Here is an 18,806-nt window from a genome sequence, read left to right on the forward strand (position 1 = left end):
TCTTAACCCCAGTGTGCAGAAAGTGTCAAAACGTGTTTTTCAGCAGAAATAAACATGTTTCTGCAAGTTTGGTCAACCCCATGTAAGTTATGGGGCAGTAACAGCACCCTTTTCAAAACGTGTTTTTCAGCTCGAAATAAACGCGTTTTTTCAGACAACTGAATCCCCATGTAACAGCAAAGCTCAGAAGAGCCCACACACTCAGATCTTAACCCCAGTGAGCAGAAAGGGTCAAAACGTGTTTTTCAGCAGAAATAAACATGTTTCTGCAAGTTTGGTCAACCCCATGTAAGTTATGGGGCAGTAACAGCACCCTTTTCAAAACTTTTTTTTCAGCACGAAATAAACGCGTTTTTTCAGACAACTGAATCCCCATGTAACAGCAAGGCTCAGAAGAGCCCACACACTCAGATCTTAACCCCAGTGTGCAGAAAGTGTCAAAACGTGTTTTTCAGCAGAAATAAACATGTTTCTGCAAGTGTGGTCAACCCCATGTAAGTTATGGGGCAGTAACAGCACCCTTTTCAAAACGTGTTTTTCAGCCCGAAATAAACGCGTTTTTTCAGACAACTGAATCCCCATGTAACAGCAAGGCTCAGAAGAGCCCACACACTCAGATCTTAACCCCAGTGTGCAGAAAGTGTCAAAACGTGTTTTTCAGCAGAAATAAACATGTTTCTGCAAGTTTGGTCAACCCCATGTAAGTTATGGGGCAGTAACAGCACCCTTTTCAAAACGTGTTTTTCAGCCCGAAATAAACGCGTTTTTTCAGACAACTGAATCCCCATGTAACAGCAAAACTCAGAAGAGCCCACACACTCAGATGTTAACCCCAGTGTGCAGAAAGGGTCAAAACGTGTTTTTCAGCAGAAATAAACATGTTTCTGCAAGTTTGGTCAACCCCATGTAAGTTATGGGGCAGTAACAGCACCCTTTTCAAAACGTGTTTTTCAGCCCGAAATAAACGCGTTTTTTCAGACAACTGAATCCCCATGTAACAGCAAGGCTCAGAAGAGCCCACACACTCAGATCTTAACCCCAGTGTGCAGAAAGGGTCAAAACGTGTTTTTCAGCAGAAATAAACATGTTTCTGCAAGTTTGGTCAACCCCATATAAGTTATGGGGCAGTAACAGCACCCTTTTCAAAACGTGTTTTTCAGCCCGAAATAAACGCGTTTTTTCACACAACTGAATCCCCATGTAACAGCAAAACTCAGAAGAGCCCACACACTCAGATCTTAACCCCACTGTGCAGAAAGGGACAAAACGTGTTTTTCAGCAGAAATTAACATGTTTCTGCAAGTTTGGTCAACCCCATGTAAGTTATGGGGCAGTAACAGCACCCTTTTCAAAACGTGTTTTTCAGCCCGAAATAAACGCGTTTTTTAAGACAACTGAATCCCCATGTAACAGCAAAACTCAGAAGAGCCCACACACTCAGATCTTAACCCCACTGTGCAGAAAGGGTCAAAACGTGTTTTTCAGCAGAAATAAACATGTTTCTGCAAGTTTGGTCAACCCCATGTAAGTTATGGGGCAGTAACAGCACCCTTTTCAAAACGTGTTTTTCAGCCCGAAATAAACGCGTTTTTTCAGACAACTGAATCCCCATGTAACAGCAAAACTCAGAAGAGCCCACACACTCAGATGTTAACCCCAGTGTGCAGAAAGGGACAAAACGTGTTTTTCAGCAGAAATTAACATGTTTCTGCAAGTTTGGTCAACCCCATGTAAGTTATGGGGCAGTAACAGCACCCTTTTCAAAACGTGTTTTTCAGCCCGAAATAAACGCGTTTTTTCAGACAACTGAATCCCCATGTAACAGCAAAACTCAGAAGAGCCCACACACTCAGATCTTAACCCCAGTGTGCAGAAAGGGTCAAAACGTGTTTTTCAGCAGAAATAAACATGTTTCTGCAAGTTTGTTCAACCCCATATAAGTTATGGGGCAGTAACAGCACCCTTTTCAAAACGTGTTTTTCAGCCCGAAATAAACGCGTTTTTTCAGACAACTGAATCCCCATGTAACAGCAAAACTCAGAAGAGCCCACACACTCAGATGTTAACCCCAGTGTGCAGAAAGGGACAAAACGTGTTTTTCAGCAGAAATTAACATGTTTCTGCAAGTTTGGTCAACCCCATGTAAGTTATGGGGCAGTAACAGCACCCTTTTCAAAACGTGTTTTTCAGCCCGAAATAAACGCGTTTTTTCAGACAACTGAATCCCCATGTAACAGCAAAACTCAGAAGAGCCCACACACTCAGATGTTAACCCCAGTGTGCAGAAAGGGACAAAACGTGTTTTTCAGCAGAAATTAACATGTTTCTGCAAGTTTGGTCAACCCCATGTAAGTTATGGGGCAGTAACAGCACCCTTTTCAAAACGTGTTTTTCAGCCCGAAATAAACGCGTTTTTTCAGACAACTGAATCCCCATGTAACAGCAAGGCTCAGAAGAGCCCACACACTCAGATCTTAACCCCAGTGTGCAGAAAGTGTCAAAACGTGTTTTTCAGCAGAAATAAACATGTTTCTGCAAGTTTGGTCAACCCCATGTAAGTTATGGGGCAGTAACAGCACCCTTTTCAAAACTTTTTTTTCAGCCCGAAATAAACGCGTTTTTTCAGACAACTGAATCCCCATGTAACAGCAAGGCTCAGAAGAGCCCACACACTCAGATCTTAACCCCAGTGTGCAGAAAGTGTCAAAACGTGTTTTTCAGCAGAAATAAACATGTTTCTGCAAGTTTGGTCAACCCCATGTAAGTTATGGGGCAGTAACAGCACCCTTTTCAAAACGTGTTTTTCAGCCCGAAATAAACGCGTTTTTTCAGACAACTGAATCCCCATGTAACAGCAAAACTCAGAAGAGCCCACACACTCAGATCTTAACCCCAGTGTGCAGAAAGGGTCAAAACGTGTTTTTCAGCAGAAATAAACTTGTTTCTACAAGTTTGGTCAACCCCATATAAGTTATGGGGCAGTAACAGCACCCTTTTCAAAACGTGTTTTTCAGCCCGAAATAAACGCGTTTTTTCACACAACTGAATCCCCATGTAACAGCAAAACTCAGAAGAGCCCACACACTCAGATCTTAACCCCACTGTGCAGAAAGGGTCAAAACGTGTTTTTCAGCAGAAATAAACATGTTTCTGCAAGTTTGGTCAACCCCATGTAAGTTATGGGGCAGTAACAGCACCCTTTTCAAAACGTGTTTTTCAGCCCGAAATAAACGCGTTTTTTCAGACAACTGAATCCCCATGTAACAGCAAGGCTCAGAAGAGCCCACACACTCAGATCTTAACCCCAGTGTGCAGAAAGGGTCAAAACGTGTTTTTCAGCAGAAATAAACATGTTTCTGCAAGTTTGGTCAACCCCATGTAAGTTATGGGGCAGTAACAGCACACTTTTCAAAACGTGTTTTTCAGCCCGAAATAAACGCGTTTTTTCAGACTACTGAATCCCCATGTAACAGCAAGGCTCAGAAGAGCCCACACACTCAGATCTTAACCCCATTGTGCAGAAAGGTTCAAAACGTGTTTTTCAGCAGAAATAAACTTGTTTCTGCAAGTTTGGTCAACCCCATATAAGTTATGGGGCAGTAACAGCACCCTTTTCAAAACGTGTTTTTCAGCCCGAAATAAACGCGTTTTTTCACACAACTGAATCCCCATGTAACAGCAAAACTCAGAAGAGCCCACACACTCAGATCTTAACCCCACTGTGCAGAAAGGGTCAAAACGTGTTTTTCAGCAGAAATAAACATGTTTCTGCAAGTTTGGTCAACCCCATGTAAGTTATGGGGCAGTAACAGCACCCTTTTCAAAACGTGTTTTTCAGCCCGAAATAAACGCGTTTTTTCAGACAACTGAATCCCCATGTAACAGCAAGGCTCAGAAGAGCCCACACACTCAGATCTTAACCCCAGTGTGCAGAAAGTGTCAAAACGTGTTTTTCAGCAGAAATAAACATGTTTCTGCAAGTTTGGTCAACCCCATGTAAGTTATGGGGCAGTAACAGCACCCTTTTCAAAACTTTTTTTTCAGCCCGAAATAAACGCGTTTTTTCAGACAACTGAATCCCCATGTAACAGCAAGGCTCAGAAGAGCCCACACACTCAGATCTTAACCCCAGTGTGCAGAAAGTGTCAAAACGTGTTTTTCAGCAGAAATAAACATGTTTCTGCAAGTTTGGTCAACCCCATGTAAGTTATGGGGCAGTAACAGCACCCTTTTCAAAACGTGTTTTTCAGCCCGAAATAAACGCGTTTTTTCAGACAACTGAATCCCCATGTAACAGCAAAACTCAGAAGAGCCCACACACTCAGATCTTAACCCCAGTGTGCAGAAAGGGTCAAAACGTGTTTTTCAGCAGAAATAAACATGTTTCTGCAAGTTTGGTCAACCCCATGTAAGTTATGGGGCAGTAACAGCACACTTTTCAAAACGTGTTTTTCAGCCCGAAATAAACGCGTTTTTTCAGACAACTGAATCCCCATGTAACAGCAAAACTCAGAAGAGCCCACACACTCAGATCTTAACCCCAGTGTGCAGAAAGGGTCAAAACATGTTTTTCAGCAGAAATTAACATGTTTCTGCAAGTTTGGTCAACCCCATGTAAGTTATGGGGCAGTAACAGCACCCTTTTCAAAACGTGTTTTTCAGCCCGAAATAAACGCGTTTTTTCAGACAACTGAATCCCCATGTAACAGCAAAACTCAGAAGAGCCCACACACTCAGATCTTAACCCCAGTGTGCAGAAAGGGTCAAAACGTGTTTTTCAGCAGAAATAAACTTGTTTCTACAAGTTTGGTCAACCCCATATAAGTTATGGGGCAGTAACAGCACCCTTTTCAAAACGTGTTTTTCAGCCCGAAATAAACGCGTTTTTTCACACAACTGAATCCCCATGTAACAGCAAAACTCAGAAGAGCCCACACACTCAGATCTTAACCCCACTGTGCAGAAAGGGACAAAACGTGTTTTTCAGCAGAAATTAACATGTTTCTGCAAGTTTGGTCAACCCCATGTAAGTTATGGGGCAGTAACAGCACCCTTTTCAAAACGTGTTTTTCAGCCCGAAATAAACGCGTTTTTTCAGACAACTGAATCCCCATGTAACAGGAAAACTCAGAAGAGCCCACACACTCAGATCTTAACCCCAGTGTGCAGAAAGGGTCAAAAAGTGTTTTTCAGCAGAAATAAACATGTTTCTGCAAGTTTGGTCAACCCCATATAAGTTATGGGGCAGTAACAGCACCCTTTTCAAAACGTGTTTTTCAGCCCGAAATAAACGCGTTTTTTCACACAACTGAATCCCCATGTAACAGCAAAACTCAGAAGAGCCCACACACTCAGATCTTAACCCCAGTGTGCAGAAAGGGTCAAAACGTGTTTTTCAGCAGAAATAAACTTGTTTCTGCAAGTTTGGTCAACCCCATATAAGTTATGGGGCAGTAACAGCACCCTTTTCAAAACGTGTTTTTCAGCCCGAAATAAACGCGTTTTTTCACACAACTGAATCCCCATGTAACAGCAAGGCTCAGAAGAGCCCACACACTCAGATCTTAACCCCAGTGTGCAGAAAGTGTCAAAACGTGTTTTTCAGCAGAAATAAACATGTTTCTGCAAGTTTGGTCAACCCCATGTAAGTTATGGGGCAGTAACAGCACCCTTTTCAAAACGTGTTTTTCAGCCCGAAATAAACGCGTTTTTTCAGACAACTGAATCCCCATGTAACAGCAAAACTCAGAAGAGCCCACACACTCAGATCTTAACCCCAGTGTGCAGAAAGGGTCAAAACGTGTTTTTCAGCAGAAATAAACTTGTTTCTACAAGTTTGGTCAACCCCATATAAGTTATGGGGCAGTAACAGCACCCTTTTCAAAACGTGTTTTTCAGCCCGAAATAAACGCGTTTTTTCACACAACTGAATCCCCATGTAACAGCAAAACTCAGAAGAGCCCACACACTCAGATCTTAACCCCACTGTGCAGAAAGGGACAAAACGTGTTTTTCAGCAGAAATTAACATGTTTCTGCAAGTTTGGTCAACCCCATGTAAGTTATGGGGCAGTAACAGCACCCTTTTCAAAACGTGTTTTTCAGCCCGAAATAAACGCGTTTTTTAAGACAACTGAATCCCCATGTAACAGCAAAACTCAGAAGAGCCCACACACTCAGATCTTAACCCCACTGTGCAGAAAGGGTCAAAACGTGTTTTTCAGCAGAAATAAACATGTTTCTGCAAGTTTGGTCAACCCCATGTAAGTTATGGGGCAGTAACAGCACCCTTTTCAAAACGTGTTTTTCAGCCCGAAATAAACGCGTTTTTTCAGACAACTGAATCCCCATGTAACAGCAAGGCTCAGAAGAGCCCACACACTCAGATCTTAACCCCAGTGTGCAGAAAGTGTCAAAACGTGTTTTTCAGCAGAAATAAACATGTTTCTGCAAGTTTGGTCAACCCCATGTAAGTTATGGGGCAGTAACAGCACCCTTTTCAAAACGTGTTTTTCAGCTCGAAATAAACGCGTTTTTTCAGACAACTGAATCCCCATGTAACAGCAAGGCTCAGAAGAGCCCACACACTCAGATCTTAACCCCAGTGTGCAGAAAGTGTCAAAACGTGTTTTTCAGCAGAAATAAACATGTTTCTGCAAGTTTGGTCAACCCCATGTAAGTTATGGGGCAGTAACAGCACCCTTTTCAAAACGTGTTTTTCAGCCCGAAATAAACGCGTTTTTTCAGACAACTGAATCCCCATGTAACAGCAAAACTCAGAAGAGCCCACACACTCAGATCTTAACCCCAGTGTGCAGAAAGGGTCAAAACGTGTTTTTCAGCAGAAATAAACTTGTTTCTACAAGTTTGGTCAACCCCATATAAGTTATGGGGCAGTAACAGCACCCTTTTCAAAACGTGTTTTTCAGCCCGAAATAAACGCGTTTTTTCACACAACTGAATCCCCATGTAACAGCAAAACTCAGAAGAGCCCACACACTCAGATCTTAACCCCACTGTGCAGAAAGGGTCAAAACGTGTTTTTCAGCAGAAATAAACATGTTTCTGCAAGTTTGGTCAACCCCATGTAAGTTATGGGGCAGTAACAGCACCCTTTTCAAAACGTGTTTTTCAGCCCGAAATAAACGCGTTTTTTCAGACAACTGAATCCCCATGTAACAGCAAGGCTCAGAAGAGCCCACACACTCAGATCTTAACCCCAGTGTGCAGAAAGGGTCAAAACGTGTTTTTCAGCAGAAATAAACATGTTTCTGCAAGTTTGGTCAACCCCATGTAAGTTATGGGGCAGTAACAGCACCCTTTTCAAAACGTGTTTTTCAGCCCGAAATAAACGCGTTTTTTCAGACAACTGAATCCCCATGTAACAGCAAAACTCAGAAGAGCCCACACACTCAGATGTTAACCCCAGTGTGCAGAAAGGGTCAAAACGTGTTTTTCAGCAGAAATAAACTTGTTTCTACAAGTTTGGTCAACCCCATATAAGTTATGGGGCAGTAACAGCACCCTTTTCAAAACGTGTTTTTCAGCCCGAAATAAACGCGTTTTTTCAGACAACTGAATCCCCATGTAACAGCAAAACTCAGAAGAGCCCACACACTCAGATCTTAACGCCAGTGTGCAGAAAGGGTCAAAACGTGTTTTTCAGCAGAAATAAACTTGTTTCTACAAGTTTGGTCAACCCCATATAAGTTATGGGGCAGTAACAGCACCCTTTTCAAAACGTGTTTTTCAGCCCGAAATAAACGCGTTTTTTCACACAACTGAATCCCCATGTAACAGCAAAACTCAGAAGAGCCCACACACTCAGATCTTAACCCCACTGTGCAGAAAGGGACAAAACGTGTTTTTCAGCAGAAATTAACATGTTTCTGCAAGTTTGGTCAACCCCATGTAAGTTATGGGGCAGTAACAGCACCCTTTTCAAAACGTGTTTTTCAGCCCGAAATAAACGCGTTTTTTAAGACAACTGAATCCCCATGTAACAGCAAAACTCAGAAGAGCCCACACACTCAGATCTTAACCCCACTGTGCAGAAAGGGTCAAAACGTGTTTTTCAGCAGAAATAAACATGTTTCTGCAAGTTTGGTCAACCCCATGTAAGTTATGGGGCAGTAACAGCACCCTTTTCAAAACGTGTTTTTCAGCCCGAAATAAACGCGTTTTTTCAGACAACTGAATCCCCATGTAACAGCAAAACTCAGAAGAGCCCACACACTCAGATCTTAACCCCAGTGTGCAGAAAGGGTCAAAACGTGTTTTTCAGCAGAAATAAACTTGTTTCTACAAGTTTGGTCAACCCCATATAAGTTATGGGGCAGTAACAGCACCCTTTTCAAAACGTGTTTTTCAGCCCGAAATAAACGCGTTTTTTCACACAACTGAATCCCCATGTAACAGCAAAACTCAGAAGAGCCCACACACTCAGATCTTAACCCCACTGTGCAGAAAGGGACAAAACGTGTTTTTCAGCAGAAATTAACATGTTTCTGCAAGTTTGGTCAACCCCATGTAAGTTATGGGGCAGTAACAGCACCCTTTTCAAAACGTGTTTTTCAGCCCGAAATAAACGCGTTTTTTAAGACAACTGAATCCCCATGTAACAGCAAAACTCAGAAGAGCCCACACACTCAGATCTTAACCCCACTGTGCAGAAAGGGTCAAAACGTGTTTTTCAGCAGAAATAAACATGTTTCTGCAAGTTTGGTCAACCCCATGTAAGTTATGGGGCAGTAACAGCACCCTTTTCAAAACGTGTTTTTCAGCCCGAAATAAACGCGTTTTTTCAGACAACTGAATCCCCATGTAACAGCAAGGCTCAGAAGAGCCCACACACTCAGATCTTAACCCCAGTGTGCAGAAAGTGTCAAAACGTGTTTTTCAGCAGAAATAAACATGTTTCTGCAAGTTTGGTCAACCCCATGTAAGTTATGGGGCAGTAACAGCACCCTTTTCAAAACGTGTTTTTCAGCTCGAAATAAACGCGTTTTTTCAGACAACTGAATCCCCATGTAACAGCAAAGCTCAGAAGAGCCCACACACTCAGATCTTAACCCCAGTGAGCAGAAAGGGTCAAAACGTGTTTTTCAGCAGAAATAAACATGTTTCTGCAAGTTTGGTCAACCCCATGTAAGTTATGGGGCAGTAACAGCACCCTTTTCAAAACTTTTTTTTCAGCACGAAATAAACGCGTTTTTTCAGACAACTGAATCCCCATGTAACAGCAAGGCTCAGAAGAGCCCACACACTCAGATCTTAACCCCAGTGTGCAGAAAGTGTCAAAACGTGTTTTTCAGCAGAAATAAACATGTTTCTGCAAGTGTGGTCAACCCCATGTAAGTTATGGGGCAGTAACAGCACCCTTTTCAAAACGTGTTTTTCAGCCCGAAATAAACGCGTTTTTTCAGACAACTGAATCCCCATGTAACAGCAAGGCTCAGAAGAGCCCACACACTCAGATCTTAACCCCAGTGTGCAGAAAGTGTCAAAACGTGTTTTTCAGCAGAAATAAACATGTTTCTGCAAGTTTGGTCAACCCCATGTAAGTTATGGGGCAGTAACAGCACCCTTTTCAAAACGTGTTTTTCAGCCCGAAATAAACGCGTTTTTTCACACAACTGAATCCCCATGTAACAGCAAAACTCAGAAGAGCCCACACACTCAGATCTTAACCCCACTGTGCAGAAAGGGTCAAAACGTGTTTTTCAGCAGAAATAAACATGTTTCTGCAAGTTTGGTCAACCCCATGTAAGTTATGGGGCAGTAACAGCACCCTTTTCAAAACGTGTTTTTCAGCCCGAAATAAACGCGTTTTTTCAGACAACTGAATCCCCATGTAACAGCAAGGCTCAGAAGAGCCCACACACTCAGATCTTAACCCCAGTGTGCAGAAAGGGTCAAAACGTGTTTTTCAGCAGAAATAAACATGTTTCTGCAAGTTTGGTCAACCCCATGTAAGTTATGGGGCAGTAACAGCACCCTTTTCAAAACGTGTTTTTCAGCCCGAAATAAACGCGTTTTTTCAGACAACTGAATCCCCATGTAACAGCAAAACTCAGAAGAGCCCACACACTCAGATGTTAACCCCAGTGTGCAGAAAGGGTCAAAACGTGTTTTTCAGCAGAAATAAACTTGTTTCTACAAGTTTGGTCAACCCCATATAAGTTATGGGGCAGTAACAGCACCCTTTTCAAAACGTGTTTTTCAGCCCGAAATAAACGCGTTTTTTCAGACAACTGAATCCCCATGTAACAGCAAAACTCAGAAGAGCCCACACACTCAGATCTTAACCCCAGTGTGCAGAAAGGGTCAAAACGTGTTTTTCAGCAGAAATAAACTTGTTTCTACAAGTTTGGTCAACCCCATATAAGTTATGGGGCAGTAACAGCACCCTTTTCAAAACGTGTTTTTCAGCCCGAAATAAACGCGTTTTTTCACACAACTGAATCCCCATGTAACAGCAAAACTCAGAAGAGCCCACACACTCAGATCTTAACCCCACTGTGCAGAAAGGGACAAAACGTGTTTTTCAGCAGAAATTAACATGTTTCTGCAAGTTTGGTCAACCCCATGTAAGTTATGGGGCAGTAACAGCACCCTTTTCAAAACGTGTTTTTCAGCCCGAAATAAACGCGTTTTTTAAGACAACTGAATCCCCATGTAACAGCAAAACTCAGAAGAGCCCACACACTCAGATCTTAACCCCACTGTGCAGAAAGGGTCAAAACGTGTTTTTCAGCAGAAATAAACATGTTTCTGCAAGTTTGGTCAACCCCATGTAAGTTATGGGGCAGTAACAGCACCCTTTTCAAAACGTGTTTTTCAGCCCGAAATAAACGCGTTTTTTCAGACAACTGAATCCCCATGTAACAGCAAAACTCAGAAGAGCCCACACACTCAGATGTTAACCCCAGTGTGCAGAAAGGGACAAAACGTGTTTTTCAGCAGAAATTAACATGTTTCTGCAAGTTTGGTCAACCCCATGTAAGTTATGGGGCAGTAACAGCACCCTTTTCAAAACGTGTTTTTCAGCCCGAAATAAACGCGTTTTTTCAGACAACTGAATCCCCATGTAACAGCAAAACTCAGAAGAGCCCACACACTCAGATCTTAACCCCAGTGTGCAGAAAGGGTCAAAACGTGTTTTTCAGCAGAAATAAACATGTTTCTGCAAGTTTGTTCAACCCCATATAAGTTATGGGGCAGTAACAGCACCCTTTTCAAAACGTGTTTTTCAGCCCGAAATAAACGCGTTTTTTCAGACAACTGAATCCCCATGTAACAGCAAAACTCAGAAGAGCCCACACACTCAGATGTTAACCCCAGTGTGCAGAAAGGGACAAAACGTGTTTTTCAGCAGAAATTAACATGTTTCTGCAAGTTTGGTCAACCCCATGTAAGTTATGGGGCAGTAACAGCACCCTTTTCAAAACGTGTTTTTCAGCCCGAAATAAACGCGTTTTTTCAGACAACTGAATCCCCATGTAACAGCAAAACTCAGAAGAGCCCACACACTCAGATCTTAACCCCAGTGTGCAGAAAGGGTCAAAACGTGTTTTTCAGCAGAAATAAACGTTTCTGCAAGTTTGGTCAACCCCATGTAAGTTATGGGGCAGTAACAGCACCCTTTTCAAAACGTGTTTTTCAGCCCGAAATAAACGCGTTTTTTCAGACAACTGAATCCCCATGTAACAGCAAGGCTCAGAAGAGCCCACACACTCAGATCTTAACCCCAGTGTGCAGAAAGGGTCAAAACGTGTTTTTCAGCAGAAATAAACATGTTTCTGCAAGTTTGGTCAACCCCATGTAAGTTATGGGGCAGTAACAGCACCCTTTTCAAAACGTGTTTTTCAGCCCGAAATAAACGCGTTTTTTCAGACAACTGAATCCCCATGTAACAGCAAAACTCAGAAGAGCCCACACACTCAGATGTTAACCCCAGTGTGCAGAAAGGGTCAAAACGTGTTTTTCAGCAGAAATAAACTTGTTTCTACAAGTTTGGTCAACCCCATATAAGTTATGGGGCAGTAACAGCACCCTTTTCAAAACGTGTTTTTCAGCCCGAAATAAACGCGTTTTTTCAGACAACTGAATCCCCATGTAACAGCAAAACTCAGAAGAGCCCACACACTCAGATCTTAACGCCAGTGTGCAGAAAGGGTCAAAACGTGTTTTTCAGCAGAAATAAACTTGTTTCTACAAGTTTGGTCAACCCCATATAAGTTATGGGGCAGTAACAGCACCCTTTTCAAAACGTGTTTTTCAGCCCGAAATAAACGCGTTTTTTCACACAACTGAATCCCCATGTAACAGCAAAACTCAGAAGAGCCCACACACTCAGATCTTAACCCCACTGTGCAGAAAGGGACAAAACGTGTTTTTCAGCAGAAATTAACATGTTTCTGCAAGTTTGGTCAACCCCATGTAAGTTATGGGGCAGTAACAGCACCCTTTTCAAAACGTGTTTTTCAGCCCGAAATAAACGCGTTTTTTAAGACAACTGAATCCCCATGTAACAGCAAAACTCAGAAGAGCCCACACACTCAGATCTTAACCCCACTGTGCAGAAAGGGTCAAAACGTGTTTTTCAGCAGAAATAAACATGTTTCTGCAAGTTTGGTCAACCCCATGTAAGTTATGGGGCAGTAACAGCACCCTTTTCAAAACGTGTTTTTCAGCCCGAAATAAACGCGTTTTTTCAGACAACTGAATCCCCATGTAACAGCAAAACTCAGAAGAGCCCACACACTCAGATCTTAACCCCAGTGTGCAGAAAGGGTCAAAACGTGTTTTTCAGCAGAAATAAACTTGTTTCTACAAGTTTGGTCAACCCCATATAAGTTATGGGGCAGTAACAGCACCCTTTTCAAAACGTGTTTTTCAGCCCGAAATAAACGCGTTTTTTCACACAACTGAATCCCCATGTAACAGCAAAACTCAGAAGAGCCCACACACTCAGATCTTAACCCCACTGTGCAGAAAGGGACAAAACGTGTTTTTCAGCAGAAATTAACATGTTTCTGCAAGTTTGGTCAACCCCATGTAAGTTATGGGGCAGTAACAGCACCCTTTTCAAAACGTGTTTTTCAGCCCGAAATAAACGCGTTTTTTAAGACAACTGAATCCCCATGTAACAGCAAAACTCAGAAGAGCCCACACACTCAGATCTTAACCCCACTGTGCAGAAAGGGTCAAAACGTGTTTTTCAGCAGAAATAAACATGTTTCTGCAAGTTTGGTCAACCCCATGTAAGTTATGGGGCAGTAACAGCACCCTTTTGAAAACGTGTTTTTCAGCCCGAAATAAACGCGTTTTTTCAGACAACTGAATCCCCATGTAACAGCAAGGCTCAGAAGAGCCCACACACTCAGATCTTAACCCCAGTGTGCAGAAAGTGTCAAAACGTGTTTTTCAGCAGAAATAAACATGTTTCTGCAAGTTTGGTCAACCCCATGTAAGTTATGGGGCAGTAACAGCACCCTTTTCAAAACGTGTTTTTCAGCTCGAAATAAACGCGTTTTTTCAGACAACTGAATCCCCATGTAACAGCAAGGCTCAGAAGAGCCCACACACTCAGATCTTAACCCCAGTGTGCAGAAAGTGTCAAAACGTGTTTTTCAGCAGAAATAAACATGTTTCTGCAAGTGTGGTCAACCCCATGTAAGTTATGGGGCAGTAACAGCACCCTTTTCAAAACGTGTTTTTCAGCCCGAAATAAACGCGTTTTTTCAGACAACTGAATCCCCATGTAACAGCAAGGCTCAGAAGAGCCCACACACTCAGATCTTAACCCCAGTGTGCAGAAAGTGTCAAAACGTGTTTTTCAGCAGAAATAAACATGTTTCTGCAAGTTTGGTCAACCCCATGTAAGTTATGGGGCAGTAACAGCACCCTTTTCAAAACGTGTTTTTCAGCCCGAAATAAACGCGTTTTTTCACACAACTGAATCCCCATGTAACAGCAAAACTCAGAAGAGCCCACACACTCAGATCTTAACCCCACTGTGCAGAAAGGGTCAAAACGTGTTTTTCAGCAGAAATAAACATGTTTCTGCAAGTTTGGTCAACCCCATGTAAGTTATGGGGCAGTAACAGCACCCTTTTCAAAACGTGTTTTTCAGCCCGAAATAAACGCGTTTTTTCAGACAACTGAATCCCCATGTAACAGCAAGGCTCAGAAGAGCCCACACACTCAGATCTTAACCCCAGTGTGCAGAAAGGGTCAAAACGTGTTTTTCAGCAGAAATAAACATGTTTCTGCAAGTTTGGTCAACCCCATGTAAGTTATGGAGCAGTAACAGCACCCTTTTCAAAACGTGTTTTTCAGCCCGAAATAAACGCGTTTTTTCAGACAACTGAATCCCCATGTAACAGCAAAACTCAGAAGAGCCCACACACTCAGATGTTAACCCCAGTGTGCAGAAAGGGTCAAAACGTGTTTTTCAGCAGAAATAAACTTGTTTCTACAAGTTTGGTCAACCCCATATAAGTTATGGGGCAGTAACAGCACCCTTTTCAAAACGTGTTTTTCAGCCCGAAATAAACGCGTTTTTTCAGACAACTGAATCCCCATGTAACAGCAAAACTCAGAAGAGCCCACACACTCAGATCTTAACCCCAGTGTGCAGAAAGGGTCAAAACGTGTTTTTCAGCAGAAATAAACTTGTTTCTACAAGTTTGGTCAACCCCATATAAGTTATGGGGCAGTAACAGCACCCTTTTCAAAACGTGTTTTTCAGCCCGAAATAAACGCGTTTTTTCACACAACTGAATCCCCATGTAACAGCAAAACTCAGAAGAGCCCACACACTCAGATCTTAACCCCACTGTGCAGAAAGGGACAAAACGTGTTTTTCAGCAGAAATTAACATGTTTCTGCAAGTTTGGTCAACCCCATGTAAGTTATGGGGCAGTAACAGCACCCTTTTCAAAACGTGTTTTTCAGCCCGAAATAAACGCGTTTTTTAAGACAACTGAATCCCCATGTAACAGCAAAACTCAGAAGAGCCCACACACTCAGATCTTAACCCCACTGTGCAGAAAGGGTCAAAACGTGTTTTTCAGCAGAAATAAACATGTTTCTGCAAGTTTGGTCAACCCCATGTAAGTTATGGGGCAGTAACAGCACCCTTTTCAAAACGTGTTTTTCAGCCCGAAATAAACGCGTTTTTTCAGACAACTGAATCCCCATGTAACAGCAAAACTCAGAAGAGCCCACACACTCAGATGTTAACCCCAGTGTGCAGAAAGGGACAAAACGTGTTTTTCAGCAGAAATTAACATGTTTCTGCAAGTTTGGTCAACCCCATGTAAGTTATGGGGCAGTAACAGCACCCTTTTCAAAACGTGTTTTTCAGCCCGAAATAAACGCGTTTTTTCAGACAACTGAATCCCCATGTAACAGCAAAACTCAGAAGAGCCCACACACTCAGATCTTAACCCCAGTGTGCAGAAAGGGTCAAAACGTGTTTTTCAGCAGAAATAAACATGTTTCTGCAAGTTTGTTCAACCCCATATAAGTTATGGGGCAGTAACAGCACCCTTTTCAAAACGTGTTTTTCAGCCCGAAATAAACGCGTTTTTTCAGACAACTGAATCCCCATGTAACAGCAAAACTCAGAAGAGCCCACACACTCAGATGTTAACCCCAGTGTGCAGAAAGGGACAAAACGTGTTTTTCAGCAGAAATTAACATGTTTCTGCAAGTTTGGTCAACCCCATGTAAGTTATGGGGCAGTAACAGCACCCTTTTCAAAACGTGTTTTTCAGCCCGAAATAAACGCGTTTTTTCAGACAACTGAATCCCCATGTAACAGCAAAACTCAGAAGAGCCCACACACTCAGATCTTAACCCCAGTGTGCAGAAAGGGTCAAAACGTGTTTTTCAGCAGAAATAAACGTTTCTGCAAGTTTGGTCAACCCCATGTAAGTTATGGGGCAGTAACAGCACCCTTTTCAAAACGTGTTTTTCAGCCCGAAATAAACGCGTTTTTTCAGACAACTGAATCCCCATGTAACAGCAAGGCTCAGAAGAGCCCACACACTCAGATCTTAACCCCAGTGTGCAGAAAGTGTCAAAACGTGTTTTTCAGCAGAAATAAACATGTTTCTGCAAGTTTGGTCAACCCCATGTAAGTTATGGGGCAGTAACAGCACCCTTTTCAAAACTTTTTTTTCAGCCCGAAATAAACGCGTTTTTTCAGACAACTGAATCCCCATGTAACAGCAAGGCTCAGAAGAGCCCACACACTCAGATCTTAACCCCAGTGTGCAGAAAGTGTCAAAACGTGTTTTTCAGCAGAAATAAACATGTTTCTGCAAGTTTGGTCAACCCCATGTAAGTTATGGGGCAGTAACAGCACCCTTTTCAAAACGTGTTTTTCAGCCCGAAATAAACGCGTTTTTTCAGACAACTGAATCCCCATGTAACAGCAAAACTCAGAAGAGCCCACACACTCAGATCTTAACCCCAGTGTGCAGAAAGGGTCAAAACGTGTTTTTCAGCAGAAATAAACTTGTTTCTACAAGTTTGGTCAACCCCATATAAGTTATGGGGCAGTAACAGCACCCTTTTCAAAACGTGTTTTTCAGCCCGAAATAAACGCGTTTTTTCACACAACTGAATCCCCATGTAACAGCAAAACTCAGAAGAGCCCACACACTCAGATCTTAACCCCACTGTGCAGAAAGGGTCAAAACGTGTTTTTCAGCAGAAATAAACATGTTTCTGCAAGTTTGGTCAACCCCATGTAAGTTATGGGGCAGTAACAGCACCCTTTTCAAAACGTGTTTTTCAGCCCGAAATAAACGCGTTTTTTCAGACAACTGAATCCCCATGTAACAGCAAGGCTCAGAAGAGCCCACACACTCAGATCTTAACCCCAGTGTGCAGAAAGGGTCAAAACGTGTTTTTCAGCAGAAATAAACATGTTTCTGCAAGTTTGGTCAACCCCATGTAAGTTATGGGGCAGTAACAGCACACTTTTCAAAACGTGTTTTTCAGCCCGAAATAAACGCGTTTTTTCAGACTACTGAATCCCCATGTAACAGCAAGGCTCAGAAGAGCCCACACACTCAGATCTTAACCCCATTGTGCAGAAAGGTTCAAAACGTGTTTTTCAGCAGAAATAAACTTGTTTCTGCAAGTTTGGTCAACCCCATATAAGTTATGGGGCAGTAACAGCACCCTTTTCAAAACGTGTTTTTCAGCCCGAAATAAACGCGTTTTTTCACACAACTGAATCCCCATGTAACAGCAAAACTCAGAAGAGCCCACACACTCAGATCTTAACCCCACTGTGCAGAAAGGGTCAAAACGTGTTTTTCAGCAGAAATAAACATGTTTCTGCAAGTTTGGTCAACCCCATGTAAGATATGGGGCAGTAACAGCACCCTTTTCAAAACGTGTTTTTCAGCCCGAAATAAACGCGTTTTTTCAGACAACTGAATCCCCATGTAACAGCAAGGCTCAGAAGAGCCCACACACTCAGATCTTAACCCCAGTGTGCAGAAAGTGTCAAAACGTGTTTTTCAGCAGAAATAAACATGTTTCTGCAAGTTTGGTCAACCCCATGTAAGTTATGGGGCAGTAACAGCACCCTTTTCAAAACTTTTTTTTCAGCCCGAAATAAACGCGTTTTTTCAGACAACTGAATCCCCATGTAACAGCAAGGCTCAGAAGAGCCCACACACTCAGATCTTAACCCCAGTGTGCAGAAAGTGTCAAAACGTGTTTTTCAGCAGAAATAAACATGTTTCTGCAAGTTTGGTCAACCCCATGTAAGTTATGGGGCAGTAACAGCACCCTTTTCAAAACGTGTTTTTCAGCCCGAAATAAACGCGTTTTTTCAGACAACTGAATCCCCATGTAACAGCAAAACTCAGAAGAGCCCACACACTCAGATCTTAACCCCAGTGTGCAGAAAGGGTCAAAACGTGTTTTTCAGCAGAAATAAACATGTTTCTGCAAGTTTGGTCAACCCCATGTAAGTTATGGGGCAGTAACAGCACACTTTTCAAAACGTGTTTTTCAGCCCGAAATAAACGCGTTTTTTCAGACAACTGAATCCCCATGTAACAGCAAAACTCAGAAGAGCCCACACACTCAGATCTTAACCCCAGTGTGCAGAAAGGGTCAAAACATGTTTTTCAGCAGAAATTAACATGTTTCTGCAAGTTTGGTCAACCCCATGTAAGTTATGGGGCAGTAACAGCACCCTTTTCAAAACGTGTTTTTCAGCCCGAAATAAACGCGTTTTTTCAGACAACTGAATCCCCATGTAACAGCAAAACTCAGAAGAGCCCACACACTCAGATCTTAACCCCAGTGTGCAGAAAGGGTCAAAACGTGTTTTTCAGCAGAAATAAAGTTGTTTCTACAAGTTTGGTCAACCCCATATAAGTTATGGGGCAGTAACAGCACCCTTTTCAAAACGTGTTTTTCAGCCCGAAATAAACGCGTTTTTTCACACAACTGAATCCCCATGTAACAGCAAAACTCAGAAGAGCCCACACACTCAGATCTTAACCCCACTGTGCAGAAAGGGACAAAACGTGTTTTTCAGCAGAAATTAACATGTTTCTGCAAGTTTGGTCAACCCCATGTAAGTTATGGGGCAGTAACAGCACCCTTTTCAAAACGTGTTTTTCAGCCCGAAATAAACGCGTTTTTTCAGACAACTGAATCCCCATGTAACAGGAAAACTCAGAAGAGCCCACACACTCAGATCTTAACCCCAGTGTGCAGAAAGGGTCAAAAAGTGTTTTTCAGCAGAAATAAACATGTTTCTGC

This window comes from Lepisosteus platostomus, chromosome 3, assembly GCF_059453375.1.
Source record: "Lepisosteus platostomus isolate fLepPlt1 chromosome 3, fLepPlt1.hap1, whole genome shotgun sequence".
NCBI classification, from domain to species: domain Eukaryota; kingdom Metazoa; phylum Chordata; class Actinopteri; order Semionotiformes; family Lepisosteidae; genus Lepisosteus; species Lepisosteus platostomus.